Genomic DNA, 19,736 nt, shown 5'->3' on the forward strand with positions numbered 1-19,736 from the left:
GTGCCCTTTTTCTCCACACAAACCTTTGATCATTGTGGCCAAAGAGTTCTATTTAAACCTCATCGGTCCACAAAACTTGTTTCCAAATTGCATCAGGCTTGTTTAGATGATCTTTTGCATACATCTGATGCTGAATATTGTGGTGAGGACGCAGGAGAGGTTTTCTTCTGATGACTCTTCCATGAAGGCCATATTTGTGCAAGTGTCTCTGAATAGAAGAACAATGTACCACAACTCCTAAATCTTCCTGAAGGTCTTTTGCACTTAATTGGGGGTTCTGATTTGTCTGTCTAACAATTCTACCTTTCATGGGATTAACCCCCTGGTTGAGGAGAGATAATCACATCCCACCCCCAAGCATTTGTAATAATTATAATGGATAAATCAGGAATCTTTTTGCATGGAGCAAAGACAGAACTGAACCCAGTTTATAGGTGATAAAGTCTGTAATGTAACACACGGTGATATACAATAAGTGTAGAGGAAAACAATCAGGTCCATAAACACACAGTGAAAATATCTATGAAGCCTTTAACCCCTTCAGCCCCCAGCCTGTTTTCACCTTAAAGACCTGGCCATTTTTTGCAATTTTGACCAGTGTCACTTTGACAGGTTATAACTCTGGAACACTTCAACGGATCCTGGCGATTCTGAGATTGTTTTTTCGTGACATATTGTACTTCATGTCAGTGGTAAATTTAGGCCGATATGTTTTGCGTTTATTTGTGAAAATTTCAGAAATTTAGCGAAAATTTTGAAAATTTTGCAATTTTCAAAATTTGAAATTTTATGCCCATAAATCTGAGAGATATGTCACACAAAAAAGTTACTAAATAACATTTTCCACATGTCTACTTTACACCAGCGCAATTTTTGAAAAAAAAAAAATTTCCGTTAGGAAGTTAGAAGGGTTCAAAGTTCATCACCAATTTCTCATTTTTCCAACAAAATTTACAAAAAAAAATTGTTTAGGTACCACATCACATTTGGAGTGATTTGAGAAACCTAGGCGACAGAAAATACCCAAAAGTGACCCAATTCTAAAATCTGCACCCCTCACTCTGCTCAAAACCACATCCAAGAAGTTTATTAACCCTTTAGGAGCTTCACAGCAACCAAAGCAATGTAGACGAAAAAATGAAAATTTTACTTTTTTAACACAAAAATGTTACTTTAGCCATAAAAATTAGTATTTTCACAAGGGTATCAGGAAAAATGCATCATAAAATGTATCGTGCATTTTCTCCTGAGTACGCAGATAGCCCATATGTGGTGGTAATCAAATGTTTGGGCACACAGCAGGACTCGGAAGGCAAGGAGCGCCATTTGAATTTTTGAGTGCAAAATTAGCTGCACTCATTAGCGGACGCCATGTCGGGTTTGAAGACCCCCTGAGGTGCCTAAACAATGGAGCTCCCCCACAAATGACCCCATTTTGGAAACTAGAGCCCTCAAATATTTTTTCTAGATGTTTGATGTGCACTTTGAACCCCTGGGGGCTTCACAGAAGTTTATAACGTTGAGCCGTGAAAAGAAAAAAATTTTTTTTTACCACAAAACTGTTGCTTCAACCAGGTAGCTTTTTTTATCACAAGGGTATCAGGAAAAAATGCACCATAAAATTTATGGTGCATTTTTTCCTGAGTACGCAGATACCCCATATGTGGTGGAAATCAAATGTTTGGGCGCACGGCAGGACTCGGAAGGCAAGGAGCGCCATTTCACAGCAAAATTGGTTGGAATTATTAGCGGACGCCATGTTTCATTTGGAGACCCCCCTGAAGTGCCTAAACAATGGAGCTCCCCCACAATTGACCCCATTTTGGAAACTAGACCCCTCATGGAATTTATCTAGCTGTTTAGTGAGCACTTTGAACCCCTGGAGGCTTCACAAACGTTTGTAATGTTCAGCCGTGAAAATATTTTATTCTTTTTTTTACCACAAAATTGTTTTTTCAAACAGGTAGCTTTTTTTTCCACAAGGGTATCAGGAAAAAATGCACCATAAAATGTATTGTGCAATTTCTCCTGAGTACGACGATACCTCATATGTGGTGGAAATCAATTGTTTGGGCGTACGGCGGGGCTCAGAAGAGAAGGAGCGCCATTTCACAGTAAAATTGATTGGAATTATTAGCAGACGCCATGTTTCATTTGGAGACCCCCCTGAGGTGCCTAAACAATGGAGCTACCCCACATGTGATCCCATTTTGGAAACTAGACCCCCCCCCCCATACAAAAAAAATTAGTTTGGCGAAATAAAAAATACAGACATCAGTAAAAAAAAAAAAAAAGGGCGCCTGCCACTAAGACCAGTGCCAAACGTGAGAGCAATGCACGAGTCTCGCATCGCATCATCCACTGCAGTCTGGAAGCGAGCAACTGCGCTGGATAATGCGATGCGAGAGGGCGGGGCGGCAGATGAGAAAGGGCGCAGCGGATGGAAGATGGGAAAGGGCGCAGCGGGTGGAGGAGCGGCAGAGGATGGGAAAGGGCGCAGCGGATGGATGATGGGAAATGGCGCAGCGGATGGATGGGAAATGGCGCAGCGGATGGATGGGAAATGGCGCAGCGGATGGAGAAGCGGCAGAGGATGGGGGGGGGGAAGGCGAGATGGGGATACCTACCTTACAGGATGGATCTAGGCAGCAGGATCACAGCAGACAGAAGAGGCAGCAGATGAAGGAGGCAACAGATCGAGGAGGGTGAGAGGGGGCAGTAGATGGAATATGGAAGAGAGCAGGCAGCAGATCGGGGAGGGGGGCAGAGTCTGATGCGAGAGAGAGATGGCACATGTAGGGGAAGGGAGGGGGGCTTGCAGCACATGTAGGGGGAGGGAGGGGGGCTTGCAGCACATGTAGGGGGAGGGAGGGGGGCTTGCAGCACATGTAGGGGGAGGGAGGGGGGCTTGCAGCACATGTAGGGGGAGGGAGGGGGGCTTGCAGCACATGTAGGGGGAGGGTGGCTGGCTTGCAGCACATGTAGGGGGAGGGTGGCTTGCAGCACATGTGCTGCAAGCCAGCCACCCTCCCCCCACATGTGCTGCAAGCCAGCCACCCTCCCCCCACATGTGCTGCAAGCCAGCCACCCTCCCCCCACATGTGCTGCAAGCCAGCCACCCTCCCCCCACATGTGCTGCAAGCCAGCCACCCTCCCCCCACATGTGCTGCAAGCCAGCCACCCTCCCCCCACGTGGGGGGAGGGTGGCTTGCAGCACATGGAGGGATAGGTGGTGTGGCGATGGAGAAGGGGCAGCCGATGACGGCGGCGGCGGCCGCCGCCGATCGGGGGCAGCAGCGGCTGAAAAAGGTGGGTGTGACGACGGCGGGGACAGTGGCGAGCATGGCGGCGGGGACGGCGGTGGATCGGGAGCGGCGGCGGGGACAGCGGTGGAGCGGGAGCATGGCGGCGGGGACGGCGGTGGATCAGGAGCGGCGGCGGGGACAGCGGTGGAGCGGGAGCATGGCGGCGGAGACAGCGGTGCAGCGGGAGCATGGCGGCGGGGACGGCGGTGGATCGGGAGCGGCGGCGGAGACAGCGGTGCAGCGGGAGCATGGCGGCGGGGACGGCGGTGGATCGGGAGCGGCGGCGGAGACAGCGGTGCAGCGGGAGCATGGCGGCGGGGACGGCGGTGGATCGGGAGCGGCGGCGGGGACAGCGGTGCAGCGGGAGCATGGCGGCGGAGACAGCGGTGCAGCGGGAGCATGGCGGCGGGGACGGCGGTGGATCGGGAGCGGCGGCGGGGACAGCGGTGGAGCGGGAGCATGGCGGCGGAGACAGCGGTGCAGCGGGAGCATGGCGGCGGGGACGGCGGTGGATCGGGAGCGGCGGCGGGGACAGCGGTGCAGCGGGAGCATGGCGGCGGAGACAGCGGTGCAGCGGGAGCATGGCGGCGGGGACGGCGGTGGATCGGGAGCGGCGGCGGGGACAGCGGTGCAGCGGGAGCATGGCGGCGGAGACAGCGGGAGCATGGCGGCGGGGACGGCGGTGGATCGGGAGCGGCGACGGGGACAGCGGTGGAGCGGGAGCATGGCGGCGGAGACAGCGGTGCAGCGGGAGCATGGCGGCGGGGACGGCGGTCGATCGGGAGCGGCGGCGGGGACAGCGGTGCAGCGGGAGCATGGCGGCGGGGACAGCGGTGCATCGGGAGCATGGCGGCGGGGACAGCAGTGAAGCGGCAGCAGCGGCGGGGCGATTGGAGACAGCGGCGGTGAAGCGGGAGCAGCGGCGGGGCGATCGGAGACAGCGGCGGTGAAGCGGGAGCAGCGGCGGGGACAGCGGTGAAGCGGGAGCAGCGGCAGGGCGATCGGGGACGGGGGGCGAGCGGCGGGGCGATCGGGGACAGGGGCGGGCGGCGGGGACAACAACTTACCGCTCTCCTCGGCTTCTAGGGACGATCACAGGCCGCAGATCCACATTGATTGGAGAGAGCGGTCACAAGACCGGTCTCTCCAATCAGAGCTGGGGGCGGGTGAAGCATCGATCACCCAGCTCCAGCCAATGGCCAGTGCTACAGCAGCACTGATCAGGGCTGGATTTCAATGTTCCAGCCATTTTCAATGGCTGGAACATTACAGTGGCTGTAATTGGCTGAGCGGCGTTCGTCAGCCAATCACAGCCTCTGTAGGTTCGGGGAGGAGGCACCACCCCTCCTGACGTCAGCCAGAGGTCCCCTCCTTCCCGAATCCACCGTTTAAGTAAATAAATTTCACTCCCCGGGGCTCCGGGACCGCGATTTCGCCAGGACGTACTGAGTACGTCATGGGTCGTTTAGCACCATGTCACCATGACGTACTCAGTACGTCCAAGGTCGTTAAGGGGTTAAGGATAGTCTCTTGAAAAACCTCACAGGATTATGCTATGTAGCAGTGCAGTCTTTAAAGCTCTGTTGACACTAGCAGATGCTTTAGCAAAATCTCTGAAAGTCCAGAACAGATGCAGAGCAGTTCACTAGAGTGTAGAACAGTCCCGAGCTCTGCTATTGCACCAATACAAACGTGGAAGTGGCAGAGCACTTATTTAAAGGGAACCTGTCACTAGTTGTTTGCCCTATAAGCTGCGGCCACCACCACTGGGCTCTTATATACATCTTATATTGCATTCTAACATGCTGTATATAACAGCCCAGGCCACTGTGTATAACATAAACACTTTATAATACTCACCTAGAAGGTTGCTCCGGTGCACAACGGTTTGATGGGTGGCGCCATTTTCAGGGACCGACGCCTCCCCTTTCGGCCATCTTGGTCTTCCTTATGTCATACACGCGCGCCGGCATTGAGGTCCTGTGTAGGTGCACTTTGATCTGCCCTGCTCAGTCACCTGCCAGTTTGCAGGGTTGTGTATAAGAAAAGCCCCCTGCAGAGGGGAATTAAAGACAACCCCCCCCCCCCCCCACCAGATGTAGAACAATGAATGATAATGTAGGCCTGATTACATTAGACTCCATGGAGGCCAACTAGGATAACATACTATTGCACACCCCCAAATCCACACATACAAGATCACCCTTTCCGCATACAGACCCCAGCACTCACCTCCATGCATGTAACATCAATCATTTCCCCATGCAGCCCCACATGACTAATATTACCTATTTTTCCATGCAACCCTTTGTACCTAAAATCACCCTCCTCCTTGTTCATCCCCCCAATATGCAGCCACATATAAGTATAAGCATATAGACTCAGTGAGGAGCATATACACTCAGCTGTCGGCTCCTTTGTTTTTTGTTAGTTGCTGACGGAATCAACCGATTGCTGTTTATCTGTTAGAGGCAAAAAAATTACTGCACATCTAGTTGGAAGAGTTTTTCAAGTGGGGTAGCACAAGGCTCTGTCTTGGCCCCAGTGTTGTTCAACAACTGTATAAAAGATCTGGATAAGGGAGCTGTAGGTAAACTAATACATTTGCATTTGATGCAAATCTAGTAGGGATATCTAACACTGGAGAAGACTGAGAAAAGATTCAGAATTATCTAGCTTACTTGGAACAATGGGCAGTGGGAGAAATGGAAAATGTAACATCTGTGCATGAAAAACAAAAATAACATCTACAGAATGAGAGGAATAGAACTAAGCAACAGCATGTACGAAAAAGACTTGGGTGTACTAATAGATCACAGACTGTACATCAGTCAACATTGTGATGCAGCAGCAAAAAGGCAAACACAGTTCTGAGATACAGTATATTGAGAGGAGCATAGAATCTAAATCATATGAGTTATTATCCCCCTCTACTCCTCTTTGGTCAGACCTCATCGGGAATACTGTGTCCAGTTCTCGGCACCACATTTTAAAAAAAGACATAGAAAATTTGGTGCAAGTTCACAGAAGAGCTACCAGAATGGTGACCGGTCTCCAAACTATGTCCTACAAGGAATGGTTAAAGGATCTAGGAATGTTTAGCTTCCAAAAAAGAAGGCTAAGAGGAGACTTAAAAGCTGTCTACACATATCTGAAGGGCTGTCACAGTGTAGAGGGATCATCCTTATTCTCATTTGCACATGAAAACATAAAAAGCAATGAAATTAAACTGAAAGGGAGAAGATGCAGATATTAGAAAAAACGTTTTGACACTGAGGGTAAACAATGAATGGAACAGGCTGCCATGAGAGGTTGTGAGTTCTCCTTCAGTGGAAGTCTTCAAACAGAGTCTGGACAGACATCTGCCTGAGATGGTTTAGGCTGCTTTCACACCTCCGGTCTCTGCAATGCGGCACAATACGACACTTTGCAGGAAAATCGCAACCGTTTTTTTTTGCTGCCGGTTGCGTTTTTTCTGCATAGACTTTAATTAGTGCCGCATTGTGCCGCATGGGCTTGCGTTCGGTCCGGTTTTTGCCGTATGCGGCAGATTTAGCCGATGCGGCGGCCAGATGGAACGTTGCCTGGCACGTTTTTTCGTGCGGCAAAAAAAAAAACGCATCGCGCCGCATTCGGCCGATGCGGCGCATTTTTCAATGCATGCCTATGGCGGCCGGATGCGCAGCAATGCGGCAAAAACCGCATCCGGCCGCCGCATGTGGTTTTGCCACTGCGCATGCTCAGTAGCATGCCACAAGCGGCAAAAACCGGACGCGCCGCATGGGAAAAACTTATGCAAAGGATGCGGTGTTTTCACCGCATCCGTTGCATAGCTTGCACAGCCGGATTGAGCAGCACAGCTCAAGCCGGATGTGTGAAAGCAGCCTTAGTGAATCCTGCACTGAGCAGGGGGTTGGACTTAATGGCCTTGGAGGTCTCTTACAATTCAAATATTCTATGCTTCTTTGACTGGAAAATCCAACAGAGTTGAACCTTCTCTCTCTCGACATCATCTCTCGTGGAAAGTAAACAGGTGTACAGTAACAGCAGGCAGTATTATACAGTTTGGTCCAGAAATATTTGTACAGTTACCGTTACTTAATCTTCATTGTTTCAGCTCCGTAGGCCACTATTTTGTATTTAAAATGAAACTACTGAGTTGCAATTGAAGGGTAGACTTTCAGGTAATTATTTAGACGGGTTGAACAAGACTATCGTGTGAAACGTTTAGGTATTGCAACCATTATTCTACAAGCCTCCTCATTTCCTTAATTGCACAAATTAAATTTACCATAAATAAAATGTTAATTTTTAATGAATTATTTGCAGGCAATCACGGTCTGAAGTCTGGAAGCCATAGACATCACCAAACGCCGGGTTTCCTCTTGTGTGAGACTTTATCAGCCTCTACTGCAGCTGACTTCATTTGTTGTTTGTTTGTGAGTATTTATACCTTAAATTTAGTTTTCAGCATGTGAAATGCAGCTCGATGGAGCTGAGATCTTGACTTGGCCATTACAGAATATTCCACGTCTTTACTTTTGTAGTATGTTTCTAATCTACCTTGCTGCATTTAGTTGAATCTGAGCAGAAAGTATCACCATAATCAGAATTCATCCGGCTGCTTCTGTCTTCAGTCACATTATTAATAACCACTAGTGCCCCAGGGCCATTGGAAGCAATGCATGTCCGGCTATCATGTTACGTGCATTGGATCATGAGCTGTTTCAAGCCTTCTCTATACTTTCTTCTTACCATCATTCTGGTACAGGTTGAGCTTAGTTTCATTTTTCCAAAAAATGCTTTTCAGAACTGGGCGGCTTGTTTTAATTTTTTTTGGGCAAAGTCAAATCTGGACTTTCTATTCTTAAGGCTGATTAATGGTTTCCACCTTTGGTGAACTCTCGGTATTTTATCTCATGAAGTCTTCTCTTTTTGCTAGACTTAGATACTGAAACATCTACTTCTTGGTTGATGTTCTTCACTTGGGGGATGTTGTGAGGAGGTTTTTATTCCCCATGGAAAGGATTCTGCCCTCATCCACCCCTGTTGTCTTTGGAAGACGTCCAGACCTTTTTCTCAAGCTCACTAGAGCAGTTTTTTTTTTTTTGCAGAATATATCAAACTGTTGATTTGGTCACTCCTAACACTCCTGCTATCTCTCTGATGGATTTTTTGAGAGCTCCTTTGACCGCCTGTTGTTGTTTCACAGTAACAGCTTCCAATTGCAAATGCCACACCTGGAATCAGTTCCAGACCTTTTACCTACTTAATAACTGATAGATAAATGAGGGAATCTCCCAAGGAGCCTATTAAAGAGAATTTTAAATAACTGTCCAATTACTTTTGGTCTCTTGAAAGGGAGGCAGCTACATATTAAAGAGCTGTAATTTCTAAAGCCTTACGCCAATTATAATGTGAGTACCCTCAAATTAAAGCTGAGACTCTGCACTTTAAGCCCCCTTGATTATATAACTATCTTGAATATGTTTTAGTAAACAGTTAAAATGCCAAAACTTGGCACTATCCAAATATTTCTAAACCCAACTAAGTATGTTTGTGTTGTTCTCAGGCTGATGCTCCGGTGCTTCCTTCATTCTCTAATTACATCACTGTAGCCATGTCATTGGTCACAGCGGTAATGTCACTATGTATGACGCGTGATAGCTGTGGTCCTCGAGTACCTCATGTGAAGGTGACATCACTGTCATCACCTCAATCATGGAGGATCCTTCCTGACCAGATACTGTATTAACCTTATTTCACTCGATGAAAAATCTACCTGTTCTATCTCATCATGTGTTTCCACCTATTAACTCCAGTAATTGTCTTATTACTTGGGATATTTTATGATGTTACATTTTCTCATGTTCTTTCCATTCAGGTCCCTACAATATCGGATCTTCTCAGTGGAGATCTTCTGTATAGCAGAATTTTCCTGATTGACCCATCATTGATGGATAAGGACAGGGACAAGATGGTGGAGAGGATATTACACCTCACCCTAGAGATCCTCTTCCGGCTTACTGGAGAGGTGAGAGATTCTTATGACGTCACATTACATTATTCTTATCTATGGGAATAACAGATGGACAGAACTGGAGAGGTGAGGTCTCTGGAAATGTCTGTAGTGAGATTTATTAATGTGTCTCTCCATAACCAGGATTACACAGTAGTGAAGAAGATCCCTAGTGAGCGCTGTCAGGCCCCTGTGTCTGAGGGATGGGGAAGAGCCGTGAGTCCAGTCATGGGGCCTCCACCTCACCTCCTGATACATGAGGATATCAATGACCAGAAGATCCTAGAACTCACCTACAAGATGATTGAACTGCTGACTGGAGAGGTGACACTGCTGGGAATGCTGGGACATTATACACCAAATTATTATGCAAATTGGATTTAAGTGTCATAGTGATTTTTTTTTTTCTCAATTAAACTCATTAATGGTATTGTATCTCAGGGTTCTTTGGATCACTTAAATCAATCTCAGATACCTGTGATAATTAGTTTGCCAGGTGAGCCCAATAAAAGGAAAACTGGATGTTCCACAATATTAAGCAGGCCACAGTTTTCAAGTAACATGGGAACGTTAGATATTTCACGAAAACTTAAGCGTGATCACCGTACTGTGTAGAGATTTGTGGCTGATTCAGAGCACATACGTGTTCATGCTGATAAAGGCAGAATGAGGAAGGTTTCTGCCAGGCAAGTTCATCAGATTAAGAGAGCAGCTGTCAAAAAGCCATTACTAACCAGCAAACAGATATTTGAAGCTGCTGGTGTCTCTAGAGTCCCTCGAACCTCAAGGTGTAGGATCCTTCAAAGGCTTGTTGTGGTGCATAAACCCACTATTCGACCACCCTCATAAGCAGAAATGGTTGCAGTGGGCCCAGATAATTTTCAAACAGTCTTGTTTACTGATGAGTGTCGAGCAACCCTGGATGGTCAAGATGGATGGAGTAGTGGATGGTTGGTGGATGTCCACCATGTCCCAACAAGCCTGCGACGTCAGCAAGGAGGTGGAGTCATGTTTTGGGCCGGAATCATGGGGAGACATCTGGTAGGCCCCTTTAGAGTTCCTGAAGGTGTGAAAATGACTTCTGCAAAGTATATAGAGTTTCTGACTGACAACTTTCTTCCATGGTACAAAAAGCAGAAACTTGCCTACAGAAGCAAAATCATCTTCATGCATGGCAATGCACCATCTCATGCTGCAAAGAATACCTCTGTGTCATTGGCTGCTATGGGCATAAAAAGACATAAACACATGATGTGGCCACCATCATCCCCTGACCTCAACCCTATAGAGAACATTTAGAGTATGATCAAGCAAACGATCTATGAGGGTGGGAGGCAGTTTACATCAAAACAGCAGCTCTGGGAGGCTATTCTGACATCATGCAAAGAAATTCAAGCAGAAACTCTCCAAAAACTCAAGTTCAATGGATGCAAGAATTGTGTAGGTGATATGAAAGAAGGGTTCCTATGTTAATATGTATCTTGGCATGTTAGGATGTTTTGGATTTAAGTAACTTTGTATTTCATTGAATGTGACCTCCTAATGCTGCAAATTCCATAAATGAGCATTTTCAGTTCTTTAAAATGTTTAGAAACTCTACTGTGACTAATAATTTGGAACAGTGCATTTTGAGCTTTTTTTAATTTTGAAGATTATACTGTTATTGGGAGATTTCTTCAATAAAATTCGATGTATACTCTAACGGGTGATGACTTTTATGAGACTGACTGTCATTTGCACTGACCATTTAGGAAAATCAGAGAAAAATATAATTTGCATAATAATTTGGAACATGGTGTACAGTAACGCTGTGAAGGAATCGAGGGATGATGGTATCATTGTATGTCTCAGGTTCCTATAAGGTGTCAGGATGTCACCGTCTATTTCTCCATGGAGGAGTGGGAGTATTTAGAAGGACACAAAGATCTGTACAAGGATGTCATGGAGGTTCCCCAGCCCCTCACATCACCAGGTAATAGCACCAAATGCACAAGGCCTATAATCATAAGTACGTAAATAGTTCAGTCCCTGTATGTCTTTCCTCCAGTGCTATCCAGTAAGGAGACAACACCAGAGAGATGTCCCCGTCCTCTTCTTCCACAGGACTGTAAACAAGAAGATCCCAATGTTCCTCAGGATCATCAGGTAGATGGAGAGAAGGTGTCATGACATCTCCCTATGATGTGTAGACGGCTGTGAAGGTCTTGTGCTCAGTCTTGTTTTACCCACCAGTATTATATGTTTTATACTTGTGTAATGAGAACGGTGGAGATGGCAGGATTTGAGGTGATCAGAGATGTGACTTCTCCATCTGTCTGTAACTTTTACATTTGTTTCAGTGTGAAGATCTGACCCATATTAATACTACAGACACATATGTGAGGGGTGATGAGTGGTATAAAGAGGAGATTCCTACATATGACGATTCAGGTGAGCAGTTGCCACTGAATGGCTGCTTTAATCGGTGGTGTAGTCCGGTTATGTCAGGTGGTAACTAGTGATGAGTGCGCACTACCATTCTTTCTCTAGACCACCATATTCTCCTCTACTCAAAGCTGTCCCATTACTTTGGGCATTGGAAAAATATTATCTGAATTTGGGCCTCTAAGAGAAAGTGGAGGATAATGATGCTGTTGCCTTCCTAGAATTCTGACATCTTATTGAATGAATCTACCTTCTCTCTCTACTTTGCTGCTGAATTTACTCAAATGGTCACTATAAGGCCAGGTTCAGTTTTTCTGGACAAACTTTGCTTTTAGGACCAAGACACCATTCCATGTGCAGTAAGAGCCAAATGTGAATTTCTTTATAATAACAGCAGAGTATCAGCAGTATAACAAAGCCTAATACGACATATCCTCTTCTTTCTACTGTCTATCATATGAATGGGTGAAAGAGCTGAATTTCCGAACAGATTAAATTATTGTAGAGGACAGGGGACGAATAGTATATCTGAGATAATATTCCAAATATAAAAAAAAAATAATTTCCAAATTATTTCTTTTGTCAGTTATTGCTCCAGTTGGAGTGAACCATCCCTTTATATTGTTTGCATTAGCATAGATCCACCTGCAGATGTTAACCCCTTAGATCGCGCTGTCAAACTCAAAAACACGACAGCGGGGATTGCACTGTTGCCTGCCACCATTGGTGCTCCCTTGGCGCGATCATGGTTTGTCATGGCAGCGTGGGGTCAGATGATGACCTCTGCTGTTGCTTTGATGTGTTTCCTGTGAATGCCGGCAGAGCACACACAGGAGAGCAGCATTTCTCCTGATCAGAGCAATGCTGAAGCATCAATCTGATCAGCAGAACCGATCAGACAGTGCAGGCACTAGTAAAATCAATAAAAAAAAAACCTTTTTAAAAACCTGGAAAAAAACACCCTAAAAGTTCAAATTACCCTTTTTTACCCCATTGAAAATAAAACCATAATTTTTAATGCAAAACACAACACATATTTGGTATCATCACCTTCAGAAATTCCTGATCTATCAAAATATAAAATCTGATCAAAACACCAGAATTAAGTTTTTTATCGCCGCAACATTGCATTAAAATGCAATAACAGGTAATCAAACCTTCATATCTACCCAAAAATCGTATAATTAAAAACAGCAGCTCAAGATGCAAAAAATAAGCCATTACTCAGCCCCAGATCCCGAAAAATGGGAACAATATGGGTCTTGGAAAATGTGCAGCCATTGATTATTACTCATTTTACACGATCATTAAGCTAAGTAATTTTTTCTTGATTCCATACTTGATCATTTTTTCAATGAGGATATTATGTGATACTTTATTGAATGCCTTCCTGAATCAAGGTATACTATATCCACAGCATTCCCCTGGTCCAACCATTCAGTGACTTTGTTGTAGAAGGAAATCAGGTTGGTCTGACAAGACTTCTTGGTTATACAGCCATGCTGGCTCTGGTTAATTAATGCTTTCACATTCAGGTACCTAAGTAACTGTTCTTTGACAATTTCCTCAAACATTTTTTCCTGCTTTGGAGGTCAGGCTTACTGGCCTTTAATTCCATGTATCCTCCTTTTCCCCCTTTCTGTAGATAGGAACCACATTTGCCCTTTTCCAATCTAGGGACACCACTCCTGTTTCCCATGACTTATTGAAGATTATAGCAAGCGGTACCTTTATTTCCTCAGCTATCTCTTTCAGGACTCTAGGGTGTAAATCATCTGGTCCTGGGGACATGGTTTCCTTTAACTTGACTAAAGCGGGCTTTACACACAGCGACATCGCTAGCGATGTCGCTGGTGAAAGCACCCGCCCCCCGCCGGTTGTGCGTCACGGGCAAATCGCTGCCCGTGGTACACAACATCGCTTTCACCCATCACATGTACTTACCTGCCTAGCGATGTCGCTGTGGCCGACGAACCGCCTCTTTTCTAAGGGGGCGGTTAGTTCGGCATTACAGCGGTGTCACTAAGCGGCCGCCCAATAGAAGCGGAGGGGCGGAGATGAGCGGGCGGAACATCCCGCCCACCTCCTTCCTCATTGCGGGCGTCCGCAGGTACGGTAATGTTCCTCGTTCCAGCGGTGTCACACATAGCGATGTATGCTGCCGCAGAAACGACGAACAACCTGCGTCCTGCAACAGCAATGATAATCGGGATAGGAACGACTGGTCAACGATCAACGATTAGATAAGTAATTTTGATCGTTAACGGTCGTTCCTACGTTTCACACGCAACGACATCGCTAACGAGACCGGATGTGCGTCACGAATTTCGTTACCCCAACGACATCTCATTAGCGATGTCGTTGCGTGTAAAGCCCGCTTAAGTGTTCTAATATCAATCCTTTACTTATTGTCAACTTGGACTCCTCCTGACCGTCATTTCTATCATGATTATTGTTGAATCTTGCATTCGTTTTTTGGGAGAAGACAGAAACGAAATACAAATTTAGTATCTTCACCTGCTGTTTGACCTTGTTGACTGTTTCACCTTTTTGATTCTGCAGGACTCCAATGGTCTCCTTCACTTTTCCTTTGCTTTTAACATACCCCAAAAATCCTTTTACATTACTCTTGGCCTCTTTGCAAGTCTCAATTTGTGTTCGGCCTTAGCTCCTTTGACGCTTTTCTTGCAGAGTCTGCAAACTGCCATATATCTTACCTTATATATAATCCCCGTCTTCCACTTATGTTTACTTTTTCTTTTTTAGCAGGTGATATAATTTTTTGGTCATCCATCCTGGTTTCTTTAGGTCTTTACCATACCTGTTAGGTATTATTAGTTCTTGTGCTTTAAGGATTTCCTTATGGAAGATTTCCCATCCTTCATGTGCAGTTTTGTGCTTAAGAATTAGGTGCCATGGAATTCTACCAACCCTTGCCGTTAGGCCCTTGAAGTCCGCTCTGCTAATTAAAGCCTTGAAGTCTGTGTCTTCTCAGGTCTTCCTCCTCTTCCAACTCCAAGTTCAAGTATAGCATGATCATATGAGTCCCAGTGTCCCTACTAACCTTAGTTCCTTACCCATACCTCCCAACCGTCCCGGATACAGCGGGACTATCACGCTTTGCATTGGTTGTCCCGTTGCCACGGGCGGGAGGGCCGTATCCTGGGCTCCGCCCACCCACTCTCTCCCCGCCTCCCTGCTTTTCCCTCCTACCATCCTAACACGTGACATGGCATAACAGAGAGGAGCGCGCTGCCCAAAACTAGTCTCTGTCTGCTCTGTGCTGCTGCTAAGGTATGTAAACTTAATCTCCCCAGCGCTGATTCCCCCCCCCCGCCCCCCGGCCGGAGCGTGAGATCCTCTGTTTCTCTGACTCCCTGTGTCCTTATCTATCGTGTGTGCCTGCCCTGCAGCATTGAGAATCACACAGTGTTTGCTTCTCAATGCTGCAGGCACACCACGGTAGATCAGGACATTGGGGAGAGGACAGTGTACTTACCACTTGTGTCCTCTCCTGCAGGTGCACAGCACTGGCCGGTAATATGCACAGATAGAAGCATTGCCAATGCTTCTATCAGCTACCGACCACTGATCCCCTGCCTGGCAGAGCTGCTGTTCACACATCAGTTTTTTCCCAATCAGGCACAATCTGCTTTGTGCCTGATGCAACGGATCCGTCTCAGATTGTGAAAAAACTGATGCGACGGATCCGTTTTTGTTTTTTTTATGCTGAGAGAGACCCCACACGCACACACGCAGGCACTACCTCGCACGCATCATCACCGCACACGCCAGCACTACCCAGCAGGCATCATAACCGCACACGCCAGCACTACCGCACGCATCATCACCGCACACGCGGCACTACCCAGCACACATCATCACCGCACATGCAGGCACTACCCAGCACGCATCATCACCGCACACGCCGGCACTACCCAGCACGCATCATCACCGCACCTGTAGAGTCCCTGGACTGTTGCATCTAATGGATGCGGCAATTTCGGGCGGCTGCTGGCTGATATTTTTAGGCTGGGGGGCTCCCCATAACGTAGAGCTCCCCATCCTGAGAATACCAGCCTTCAGCCGTGTGGCTTTGTCTTAGCTGGTATCAAAATTGGGGGGGAACCGCACGCCGTTTTTCTTTTAATTATTTATTTATTTTACTGCACAATATAGACCCGCCCACCGGCTGCTGTGATTGGTCGCAGTGAGGCAGCTGTCACTCAGCGTGGGGGCGTGTCTGCTTGCAACTAATCATAGGCGCCGGTGTGCGGGGATAGCAGTGAATACGAGATTGAATAATGAGCGGCCGGCATTTTCAAATCAGGAGAAGCCGCCGGAGCAGTGTGACAGCCGTGCAGCCCTGCGCCGGTGATCGGTGAGTGGGTGAGAGTGAGTGAATAAGTCAGTGAGTCAGTCAGTGAGTGAGAGAGTTTGAGAGTGAGTGATTGATTGATTTTCTGACAAGCAATGAATTTATATCACTTCTGGGCATGCTCAGAAGTAAAAACCGGATACGGTACATGCTTCCGGCGTTTGAAGCATGACACCGAATCCGGCTTGCATAGACTTTCATTATGCGCCATGCCGCACAGCGCCGCACCCGTAGCTATGCATTTTTTTGCCGCTGGAAAAAAAACGTTCCTCTCTGCGTCCTGTGCGGCCGCCGTTTGTGACGTTTTTTGCCGCATCAGGCAAAAACCGGATCAAACGCAAGTACATGCGGCACAATCCGGCGCTAATAAAAGTCTATGAGGAAAAACCACACCCGGCGGCAAAAAAAACCCAGATGCGTTTTTCCCACAAGGCACCGGATTGTGCCGCACAGCAAAAACCTGATGTGTGAACATACCCTTAGCTGCACACCCTGTTCAGCTCTCCTAGGTCCTAGCTGCCTGCACACCCTGTTCAGCCCCCCTCCTGGGTCCTAGCTGCCTGCACACCCTGTTCAGCCCTCCTCCTGGGTCCTAGCTGCCTGCACACCCTGTTCACTCTACTCCTGGGTCCTAGCCGCCTGCACACCCTGTAGTTAACTCCCTGCCTGTTCTGCACATTGCTGATCTGTGGCGGCTCAGAGTGATTACGGACAGCTTCTGCAGTTTCAGTTTGCTGGATGGGTGTAGATGGGGAGTGGATATGGGTGTGGCCGTTTGTAAAATGGGTGTGGTTAGGGGCGTGGCCTAAAAAATTTGCGCGCCGCACACTTTGTCCCTCTTTCCCTTCTTTAAAAGTAGGGAGGTATGCCTTACCTATATCCTCTTTGTTGGTTAAAAATATGGCTGTTCCCCTCGTGGTTTCTTCTTCCAGCTGGGAGATGAAGTTGTCTGCAAGGAAGGATTAAAATTGGATGGAGCCTTTAGGCTATGTGCGCACTGGGAAATGGAATTTTCTTGAGAAAATTCCGCATGCTCTCAAAGATTACCGCACCCGCGGTAAAAAAACGCGGGAAACCGCACCCGAAAACCGCATGCGGTTTGCCGCGGTTTTACCGCGGTATTGCCGCGGTTTTGCCGCGTGCGGGTTGGGATGTGCTTTATTGCATTCAATGCAATAAAGCACATTGAAGAAAAAAAAGAAAAAAAAAAAAGTTATTTAATTCTGAGATAGTAGATAGATAGATAGACACACAGATAGAGGGATAGATAGCTAGATAGAGGACAGATCGCTGCATTTCCCACGGTCGGCAATGAGTTCACATTACCGGCCGTGGGAAATGACCGGTAATTACCTCTGCTGTCTGCTGCTTTCATTCAGCGCTGTGTCTGTGACAGTCGCGGCTGGATGGAAGCAGCGCAGGACCTGTGGATTACGCTGGAGCGGTGGATTACGCCGGAGCTTTGGTGCGGGAGGAGTTAATAAAATGGTGAACGAGGCTTGTTTGTTTTATTTAAAATAAAGGATTTTTCGGTGTCTGTGTTTTATTCACTTTACTTACGGGTTGATCATGTCAGCTGTCACATAGACGCTGCCATGATCAAGCCTGGAGTTAATGGCGGTGGTCCCCCACCATCATTAACCCCTTGTATTACCTTGCTGCCACTGCTACACGGCAGCAAGAGGAGCCGGGGACACGCCGGTGCTGCCGCATAATGCATGCGACAGTCCCGGGGCAGCTGCGGCTGATATTCTCGGCTGCGGGAGGGGGAGTGAGGCAGGGGACATTATCCCTGCCCCTCTCCCTCCCCAGCCTGAGAATACCGGGCCGCCGCTGTGTGCTTACCTCGGCTGGAAGGTAAATATGCAGCGGAGCCCACGTTCTTTGTTTTCTATATTTCCGTTTTCTTTCTATGTGTGTTCTATGTGTCTGTGTTCTATGTGTCTGTGATGTCTATCTGTGTCTGTGATGTGTTTGTGTTTACTCTCTGCATGGCTTCCTCTTCCTGTAATGACATAACTTCCCTTCAAACTGCAGACAAGCGATGTACATTACCGGAGGTAAACCGCGAAATACCGCAGGGAATAACGCAGGAAAACGCAGTGAACCGCACAGAATTTGCTGCCTGCGTTATTCCCTGCGGGATTTCATGATTAACATTGGAGTCAATGGAGTGAAATCCCGCAGCGATGTGCGGAAAAGAAGTGACATAAACTTGTTTTTGCTGCGGGATTCCCGCAGCAAAACATGCAGCTGTCAAATTCCGCCTAGTGCGCACAGGATTTTTTTTCTCCATAGGATTTGCTGGTGATTCACTGCAGAGATGTTATGAACATTTTCTGCAGCGAAACATGCAGCAAATCCGCGGCAAAATCCGGTAAGTGCGCACATAGCCTTACTCTTACCTGTAAGGGTTTCCCAATGAATGTCTGGGTAGTTGAAATCTCCCATGATCACTATAAGAAGATTGTATCCTGAAGTCTATACAGCTTATTGAACATGAAATAAATGTATTCACTGAAACAGCAATACTATTATGAAGATTAATAAAATGGTGGATGTCCTCTTTACCCAGTCTGTGCGGAAAATGAGCTCCTTCTTCCCGTAATGCACCACTATAGAGAGAGGAGATGGGTAGAACAAAGAGACAAAACTAGTGCAGATAAGCAAATTCAGCCACTAGATGGAGCCTATATACTGCAAACTTAGTAATGAAGTGATGAAACTTAACGCTGAAGGCAGGACAGACCTCTTTAAGACAAGGGGGTAATGCAAAAATTACAAATTGTTTATTTCACAAAAATGTTGACATAGTCTCAATTTTGTCATTTTTACAATGGATTCCAGCAGAAAAATGGACCCTGCAATTTATTTTGCATCTGAATCTGAAAATACCCAGTAGATGGTTGTACACTACTGTTTGGGCACATGGCAGAGCTTAAAAAGGAAAAAGTGTCATTTGGCTATAGTAACATAGATTTTACTGGAAAAGGTTTTAATCCTTGTCTGCGGACTGCCTAAAGTTTTAGAATGGCAGAAAACCAGAACCGTAGAAAACCCCACAAAGTGATTTTAGTTTGGAGAGGATTCCTCTCGTTGAATTTTTCTATAGCTGTAGTAACTATTTTGCCTCTCGCCTCCCTCTCATCCAGCCACCTTCCAGAAATTGCAGAGGGAAAATTGCAAATATGCCATTTCAGTGCCTGATATATAGTGATCAGCTTATGCTTCTGGAGACACGCACACCTTAAATTAAGTAGGTTCTTCCTGCTTCAGTAACCTCAAACATGAGCACATCAACTGTGGTTTGAGCTTACTGCAAAAGGGTTGACCGGGAATTTAGCTTTCAGAGCGTAGATTTTGCTTGATCTGATTATGGAAGCCATGTTCCTTTTCAATGGGCTTTAAAGAGGACAAACCACCAGGGCTATATTTAAAATCAGCATGTTAGTGCTATACTGGCACTATCATGCTGATTCTATACATACCTTTTAGTTGGGAAATCAGATGTATCCTTTCTGAAATATAAGCAAGTAAAGTATGTGAAATTCAGTTTCTTGATAGGTGCTGTAGAATATCTAATAGGTGGGTCGGGTTTTGATAGTTATTC

The 19,736-nt window shown here is 46.7% G+C and overlaps 1 protein-coding gene across 1 annotated transcript in view; it reads left to right on the forward strand.

Annotated features, from left to right (window-relative positions):
- LOC142312196 (uncharacterized) overlaps positions 1–19,736 on the forward strand; it is a 61,945-nt gene that overhangs the window by 40,282 nt on the left and 1,927 nt on the right. The window lies entirely within an intron of this gene.

This window comes from Anomaloglossus baeobatrachus, chromosome 5, assembly GCF_048569485.1.
Source record: "Anomaloglossus baeobatrachus isolate aAnoBae1 chromosome 5, aAnoBae1.hap1, whole genome shotgun sequence".
Lineage (NCBI taxonomy): Eukaryota > Metazoa > Chordata > Amphibia > Anura > Aromobatidae > Anomaloglossus > Anomaloglossus baeobatrachus.